This window comes from Lupinus angustifolius, chromosome LG15 (genome assembly GCF_001865875.1).
Source record: "Lupinus angustifolius cultivar Tanjil chromosome LG15, LupAngTanjil_v1.0, whole genome shotgun sequence".
Taxonomy (NCBI): domain Eukaryota; kingdom Viridiplantae; phylum Streptophyta; class Magnoliopsida; order Fabales; family Fabaceae; genus Lupinus; species Lupinus angustifolius.
In genome coordinates, this window is record NC_032023.1 from 10,861,665 (window position 1) to 10,871,416 (window position 9,752).

Below are 9,752 nucleotides of genomic sequence, written 5' to 3' on the forward strand. Positions count from 1 at the left end.
ATGTGCAAGTTAATCGATTAACGTGGTGACTTAATCGATTAACTCAACTGCTTTTCTATTAAATCAGTGCTTTCTGTTACAACTGTTTTCTATGTCATTTTGTTGCATGGTTAATCGATTAACGGGTAGCCTTAATCGATTAACATGTCTATTATTTGTTATAACTGATTTCTTTTTTAACCGTTTAACTTTTTGCAACGAATCTAACTGCCAAAACTACATGCTATAAATAAGAGGCAGTGTTCAGAAAACCACAGCATTACATTCTATTGTATAGGGCGGATTTTTGTTCATGCATTATATAGATTGATAGAGAGATTATTTGATTTCTGTTTGATTAACTCACATGATTCTTGATGGCTTGAGTAATTAGTGAGTGTGTTAGTATTTAGATATTTTCTTGTTATATTCCAAGCATTATTGTGCTTAGTATACCTTACTGTTTAATCTGTTTTCATGTATTTCTAGATTAATCTCTTGGTGTTATATCACCATAGAGATTGAGGTTCTTCACCAAGGCTGGGAGGTCTTGATTTGAGGACAAGAATATTGGCTAAGGCTGTTTCGTGAGAAAGGTTTTCTCAGGTGAAGGGTAGAGTCAACCCAAGGATTTAGGTGTTAATCGATTAACTGGGCTGTTTCTAGAAATTGGTTTTTGCTGCAAGAAGCGGCGATTGATAACCGCTACACCTATTCAACCCCCCTTCTAGGTGTTCCTAGGCGTCTGATACCTAACAAGTGGTATCAGAGCTAGTACGACGTGCTAACTCAACCGTATCCGCGTGATCCTAAGGGAATTCAAATGGGTTCCACCAACCCCTTTGGCGGTGATTGCGCATCCATAAACTGCCCTCCCGTATTCAGTGGTGAGGGTTATGCCTACTGGAAAGTCCGAATGAAGATCTTCATAGAGGCTATTGATTCAAATATTTGGGAATCCGTAATTAGTGGCCCTTTCGTCCCACTTCACTTAGTGGATGGCGAACCGAATGAAAATACCAAAAGCTTATGGCCCGATGAGGAGCGCAAGAAGGTCTAGTTCAACCTTCACGCCAAAAACATAATTACCCCGGCCCTATCATACGATGAATTCTTTCGGTGTCTCAATGTCAAAGAGCGAAGGAAATGTGGGACACTTTACAAGTGACTCACGAGGGCACTAGCGAAGTCAAGCGCGCCAGGCTAAACGCGCTAACACATGAATACGAATTATTTTGTATGCTACCGAGTGGATCAATTGGCGACATGCAAAAGCAATTCACTCACGTTATTAATCATCTTATTTCTCTGGATAAAATGTTCACCAGAGGAGAACTCACTAACAAAGTTTTACACTGTCTTGACAGGAGATGGCAACCTAAAGTGACGACAATCATGAAGTCCAAGGATTTAGATTCCATGCCTTTGGCAACACTCTTCGGAAAGCTTCAAGAGCATGAGATGGAGCTTGGGCGTCTGACCATGCATGAGGAGTCTGATCGTAAAAAGAAAGGAATATCTCTTAAAGCTTCAACATCACAACCTAATGAAGAGATAGAAAATGGCGACTCTGAAGCAGACATTGATGAGGAAACGCTAAATCTTCTTGTGCGAAAATTTGGAAAGTTCTTAAAGAAGAAAGGAGGATTTAGACGATTCCAAAAGAAAGAAGCACGATAATCAACTAAGAAAGGCAAGACCAAGGAGCGTTTCACTTGCCATGAATGTGGTAAGTCGGGTCACATGAAGTTCCAATAACCCACTTACTTGAAGAAAGTTGATTCAGAGAAGAGCACTCCCCAGGACTTCAAATCGAAAAAGGCATACATCGACTGGGATGTACCGGAGGAAGAAACAACATCAAGCACCTCGGATGAAGAGGAGACCGCGAAGCTATGCTTAATGACTATAACAGATGAGGCGTGCGGATTAGGTAGTAAGGATACTTTAGAGCGGTATATTCTGACACATCATCCTCTTCTTCTGATTCCCCCTTATATGATGTTTTATATACTGCTTATGTTGAGATGCATGAAGAGCTTAAAAAATTAGCAAAAATAAGTGCTGATAGAAAAAGAATAATTTTGCTAAATGATCAGAAAATAATTCAACTACAGAAAGAATTAGATGAATTAAAATTGGAAAATGAAACCCTAGATCTAATTTTTTCTTGTACTTCATACGATTGCTCTAAAAATAACTTCTGTTAAACAATTACTTGTGAGTCTTGCGAGGACTTGAAAAACGAAAATTTTAAAATAAATGAAAAACTCGCAAAACTTACAAATAGTAAACACCAAGTAGACACACTGCTTAGTAAAATGAGAAACGTTGGTGACCACACTAGATTAGGGTATGTTCCCTCATCCCATAAAAATAGACCATATAGGAGACCTCTAACACGCCCATAAAAAAGTCTAATAAGAAAAATAGAGTCCCTACATGCTACTATTGTGGCACACATAGCCACACCTCTCATTCCTATTACATAAGGAGATATGGGATACTCAGTGGTGTTTACGATTGGATAAGAAAGGGAGATAACTCCCTCGTCACTAATAGAAAAGGACCCAACATAATTTGGATACCTGAGACTAGTAGGTGATCTATTTTGTAGGTATGTGTTCGAACACATGGACAAAATTGGTATCTTGATAGCGGCTGTTCGAGACATATGACTGGAGACAAGTCAAAATTCCTAGAATTGTCATTAAAAGAAAAGGGATTCGTCACATATGGAGACAACAACAAAGGAAGAATCTTATGCATCGGGAAGATTGGCAACTCAACCCACACGATAATCGAGAACGTTTTATACGTAGAATGTTTGGAACATAATTTGTTGAGCATAAGCCAACTATGCGACAAAGGTAATCTTGTGTCATTTGATTCTGATTGTTGTACCATTCGTGATGTATTATCTAATAATGTTAAATTTGTCGGATATCAGGTAAATAATATTTATATGGTTAATATGGAGGTTGTTACTTCTCTGTTTTCAAAATGTTTTATTTCAAAAGAAGATAACATCCGTCTTTAGCATAGACGCGTCGCTCATATTCATGTGAAGCATTTAGAAAAATTATCTAAAACAAATTTGGTAATCGGTCTTCCAAAACTCGATTTTAAAACTCAGGATTCTTGTGACATGTGTCAAAAGTGTAAATAAGTAAAGAATTCCTTTAACAAAAAGAATGCGATATCCACTACTAAACCATTGGAGCTTCTCCATATGGACTTGTTTGGACCATCACAAATTAGGAGTTTTGGTGGGAGTTATTACGCTTTAGTAATTGTCGATGATTTTTCTATATTCACATGGACCTTATTTTTAGCATCAAAGAGCGGTGCTTATAAATCTTTCAAAAGTCTAGCCAAACAAATCCAAAACCAGTCTAACCTGAAAATCATTTACATTCGACCTGACCATGGCAGAGAATTCGAAAATCATAGCTTCCCGCACTCCTCAACAAAATGGAGTTGTTGAGAGGAAAAATAGTTCTGGAGGAACTCGCGAGGACTATGCTAAATGAGAGCAAGGTCCCAAAATATTTCTAGGCTGATGCAGTTCACACAGCCTGTTATGTAATAAATCAAATACTACTTAGACCTACTTTTTCGAAAACACCTTATGAAATTCTTAAAGGTCGAAAATTGAATATTGCTCATCTGCATGCATTCGGGTGCAAATGTTTTATTTTAAACAATTGAAAAAGATCATTAGGAAAGTTTGAATCGAAAGTTGATGAGGGCATATTCTTAGGGTATTCATTACATAGCAAGGCATTCTGTGTGTTTAATAAATATACCATGCAAGTAGAAGAGTCTATTCATGTTCATTTTGACGAATCTTCTCCAAAAGAGAAGAGAAAGGTCTTTTCTTATGACATTTCAGGTACACTAGAAGAAGTGTAATCCAAGGACATGAATAAAATCCAACAAGATGCGAAGCAAATAGAAGAAGAACAACATCAGGATATGCCTATTGCATGGACAAATAAAAAGGATCATCCACTCGATAAGGTGTTAGGTGATATATCTATGGGGTGGTAACCTGTAGTTCTTTACGCAATTTCTGTAATTTTGTTCCATTCATATCTCAAATAGAGCCAAAGACCATCGATGAAGCCATCGAGGATGTACACTGGGGTATAGCTATGCAAGAAGAGCTAAACCAGTTTGAGCGAAATAATGTGTGGGACTTGGTCCCCAAACCAAAAGATCATCTCGTGATTGGCACCAGATGGGTCTTTCATAATAAGCTAGATGAATATGGCTTAATAATGAGAAATAAGGCTCACTTAGTGGACAAAGGCTACAACTAGGAGGAGGGCATCGATTATGATGAGACCTACGCTCCTCTAGCTAGACTTGAGGCCATTAGGATGCTCTTGTCTTCTGCATCAATCATGAATTTAAACTTTTCCGAATAGATGTTAAAAGTGCATTTTTAAATGGCTATATTCAAGAGGAGGTGTACGTAGACCAACCACCAGGGTTTGAAAACTTCAAATACCCGAACCATGTGTATAAACTCAAGAAGGCCCTCTATGGCCTAAAACATGCTCCCAGAGCCTAGTACGATAGATTGAGTTCGTTCCTACTTGAAAAAGGGTTCGAAAGAGGTTTGGTCAACACCATTCTCTTTATCCGTAGATTAGATAATCATGTTTTACTTTTACAAATATATGTTGATGATATTATCTTCAGATCCACTAATGACATCTTGTGTAAGGCATTTTCTGAGTTAATGCAGGGGGGTTTGAGATGTCGATGATGGGTGAGCTGAATTTCTTCCTTGGGCTTCAAATTAAACAAATGGAAAGTGACATCTTCATTCATCAATCGAAGTATTGCAAAGAATTATTAAAGAAATTCGATATGGAGCAGTGTAAAGACGCATCTACACCTATGGCATTTGCATGTTATCTGGACAAAGACGAAAAGGGAAAAGCGATTGAGGTAACCAAAATCGTGGGATAATCGGCTCCTTATTGTACTTAACTGCTAGCCGTCCCGATATTATTTTTAGCATTTGTATGTGTGCTAGATTTCAAGCGTTGCCAAAAGAATCACATTATATTGCAATAAACGTATCATGAGATATTTAAAGGGAACTATAAATATGGGATTATGGTATCCTAGGGATGCCTCATTATCCTTGGTAGGTTACTCCGATTCTGACTTCGCTGGGTGTAAGTTGGATCGTAAAAGCAGTAGTGGGACTTGTCACCTATTAGGCAGCTCCCTAGCTGCATGGCATAGTAAAAAGCAAGCATGCGTTGCTTTGTCCATCACTGAAGCGGAATACGTTGTCGTTGGCGTGTGTTACGCTCAAATCCTTTAGATGAAGCAGCAACTCAAGGACTTTAGGCTCATATTAGAAAAGATCCCTATTAAGTGTGATAACACAAATGCCATTAACATTTCCAAGAATACCGTCTTGCATTCTAGAACCAAGCATATTGAAATAAGGCATCATTTCTTGCATGATCATGTTCAAAAAGGTGATAAGGTAATTGTGTATTAGAATTTGTTGAAACATCTAAGCAATTAGCAGATATTTTCACCAAGCCCGTCTCATGAGATATGTTCTATGTTCTTCGAAGAGAACTAGGAATCCTTGATGAAAAATATCTTGATTAATAATTTGTGATTGTCTTTCATGACCCTTTTTGCCTTGTATGCTCTAGTATAAAATGATGTTGAATGCTCATAATTCCTTGTATAATCCATGATTTTGTGTTCAAAAGACTTTTAAATATATTTGATTGATTAAAATTCATTTAATAATAAGTTTGAAATCCATGCATGCTTTTAAAAACATCCAAAACGTTGTATCTGATGCATTTAATCGATTATGTCAACCAGTTAATCGATTACCTGGGCAAACTTTTTCAAACCTGGCATTTTTAACTCAGGTTAATCGATTAAGGGATGTTGTTAATCGATTAACGACATCAGTATATCAGAGACAAAAGCGTTTCTGGCCATTTTTCAAAACCCCTTTCATCACCTTTTCCCTCAAATCTCAGAGGAACAAGTCCAACATCATCCTTAAGATTTAACCTAGCCCAAACCGAATCATCTCACTCCATTTCCACTTCATAAACCAGCTTCTTCATCCCTTATTCCAAGAAATTCGTTTTCCCCACATTGAAAACCCTACCCTAGGTTTCCCTCAATCCTTCTTCTAAACCTTCATCACAGTTCAGTTTTAATTGCAATGGAGAGAGGACGTGCTAAGAGAATCAAGAAAACCGCACAACATCCACCGCATGCCCCAAAACCCGTGCCACCTCAACAAGCAAGGAAGGACCACGAGGACCCATACTATTCATTGATTCTTCAAGAAACAAGGTTGCTGAAATTTCAGGGGAGAAAACCTACATACATTCAGTTTGTGAATTTGACTTGGCTAGCGGAACAGAACTTTGATTTTCCGCATGGTTTGAAAGCTCAAGGGGATGTCCTCTTCTTGGAATTAAAAGGTAACATTTACCCTACTCTAGTTAGGGAGTACTATGCTAACTTTAGATACAAAGATGGGAAGTATTGGTCAATGATTGCTGGAAAACTATTTGAGATTAATGGAGATATTTTTATGAACGTGGGTGGTTTATCTTGTAGTGGTGCTAGTTTAAGTGATTGTGGCTGGGAAGACAACAACTCGTTTGATGTTGTTGAAATGTATAAGTCTTGTTTGCGTAGACCTCAATTATATGTTCGGGGCGAATTGACCAAAGTTGGGTCACTATCCGTAGAAAATAGACTCCTACACTACTTGATTGCCTACATATTGATTAAGAGGAACACAAATCATGCACAATCTACGGTGAATAATTTGAGGTTCATGTTTGCTGTGAAAGAGAACATCATGATAAATTGGCCTGACGAGATTCTGAAGGTCATGTATAGCGTCTCCACTTCTCAATCAAGGTTGCTTCCTTATAGTATTTTCATTTCCCGAGTTATTGATTATCTACATATTGATGTTTCAGATACTATAGTGATGGACTGCTCAGACAAGGATCACTTGATTGGTGAAAGTCTGATTCATAAAATGGGTATTTACAAGTACGGTAACACATGGCAATATCAAGAGGACAGAAACACTGTGAATCTTGACCCCTTAAGTGAAGATGATCAAGATGATAACCAAGAGCCATTTGCTGCAACTCAGGGAGAGTCTTTAGGACATGCATCACATGAACTTGCTTTTGGACATGCTTACATGGATGTTATGGAACAACGTCTCAACAATAGGATGGATCTCCACTTTCAGTCTCTTAAGGACTCATACCATACGGATCTGGAGAATTTTGAGGAGCGTCAGAATGCTTATATTGACAACCATTACCAATCTTTGAGGAACTATGTTCAGACCACTGTTGACTCACAAACTAGAAGATTGTGTGTTGAGTGCCTTCATCAAGGGTGGTAGTAGCTCGAAGAGTCTTAGTTTATACTTTCGAGCTAATGGAATTTGTTGTTCCTTGTTCCTTCTTTAGAACTTATCTTTTATGTTGCATTATTGCTCTTGATTTTTGGATTGCTCTTAAAACTTTGACATTGTGTTACAATGATTTCGAATTATCTTGTTCACACTTGACCTCTAATTATGTTGCAAATAATACTTTTCTTTGTTTTAAATGGATCATGATCATGGTTGGTATATGTGATTATATTGAATGATTATGCCTACTGCTAACTGGTCAAACATGTCAAATGCTTAATCATTCCATGCTTAATTTGAATTAACATAACCCTTCATCCCATTAAAAATGCGCCATTTGTTCAAGCTTCTTACAGTTGGTTGATTAGTTACTTGCCCAAAATTAATTGATTAATTACAGTCTGTTATAACTATCATAACTCTCGTGACTTTTTACTAGAATTGAATACTTGTATCTTTTTTATAATTTCAAAAGGGGGAGAAAGGTTGCTTGTTGTGTTACATATATTTTGCAGGTTGTGTAATAGTTTTTTGCAAGTTGTTTTACCTAGCTTCCATATAATGTTTGCTTACCTAAAAGGAAGCAAATGTGCTTCAACTTTGTATCTTTGAAAAACAGCCATTAACAACCATTATGCAAATTCATCATCAAGATAATTCATCAAACATTTGAAGAATTTTGATGTGGTGTTTGTCATCATCAAAAAGGGGGAAATTGAAAGTGTAAAGTGTCAAGGATAGCACTAGCAATTCTTTGCCTATGTTTTGATGAAGACAAGGTTCTATTAAAGCTTGAAGATGGCTCAACAATCAACATGCCTTATGCTCATTTGGTCATATCTAGACTAGGACATAATTTGAGCCAATATTCTAAGTAGTATAGGATGTGTGCCCGTAGTAAGTGAGTATAGGTTAGGTGAACCTAGGTGCTAGTCTCTTAAGCCATCTTAATTGTCATATCATATCCATGAGACATATCATCTAGTTAATTGTATGTTCATGCATTAATCATACATGTTATATGTGCATATTAGGCATAATATAATTGCTAGAACATGTATATATGTTGTGCATAATGTATGAGAAGTTTACCTTTTGAAACATGTACTTTAATGTGCCAGTTAATCGATTCACGTGGTGACTTAATCGATTAACTCAACTGCTTTTCTGTTAAATCAGTGCTTTCCGTTACAACTGTTTTCTGTGTCATTCTGTTGCATGGTTAATCGATTAACAGGTAGCCTTGATCGATTAACAGGTCTGTTATTTGTTATAACTGATTTCTGTTTTAACTGTTTGCAATGAATCTAACTGCCAAAACTACTTGCTATAAATAAGAGGCAGTGTTCAGAAAACCGCAACATTACATTCTATTGTATTGGGCGGATTTTAGAGAGCATTTTACATTTTGTTTACTATTTTTGCAAGAGAGTTGCATCTGTGAGAAGAGAGTTTTTATGCTGAATTGAGTTCTGAAATCTTGCATACTGTTTTTACATATTTCATTTGCTCATTCTTATCTTGCTCACATGTTCATGCATTAGATATATTTTTAGAGAGATTGTCTGATTTTTTTTTTATTAACTCACATGATTCTCAATGACTTGATTGAGTGATTAGTGAGTGGGTTAGTCTTTAGATCTTTTCTTGTTATATTCCAAGCATTATTGTGCTTAGTATACCTTAGTGTTTAATCTGTTTTCATATATTTCTGGATTAATCTCTTGGTGTTATATCACCATAGAGATTGAGGTTCTTCACTAAGGCTGGGAGGTCTTGATTTGAGGACAAGAATCTTGGCTAAGGCTGTTTCGTGAGAAAGGTTTTCTCAGGCGAAGGGTAGAGTCAAAACAAGGATTTAGGGGTCCTAGATTTCAAGAAAGAAGCCTCCTATGTGCTTGTAATTAAATTGGTGTGTGTATTCATACTTTAAATCAATATTGTGAAGAAGAAAAGCTCCCTAGATCAGAAGGGGAGGCTTGGATGTAGTTTGCAGTGGACCGCAAACGAACCAGGATAAAAATCCACTTGTGCACTCTTTTTCTCTCTAAATCTTCTTTTAGTTTATTGTTGTTATAAATTGAATCTGTAGCTAATATTTTGGATATTTGTTTAATGCCATATGCTAATTGTTTGTGCTTAAAAATATCTGTATTATCTCTGTTTAATTGTTTTTAAATAACTGCGCAATCTGCCTCTCTGGTCATTCTTTTCTGTACATGAGTTAATCGATTAAGACTAGATGTTAATCAATTAAGTGGATTGTTTCCAGAAATTGGGTTTTGGTGCAAGAAGCGCTAATTGATAACTGTTAAAC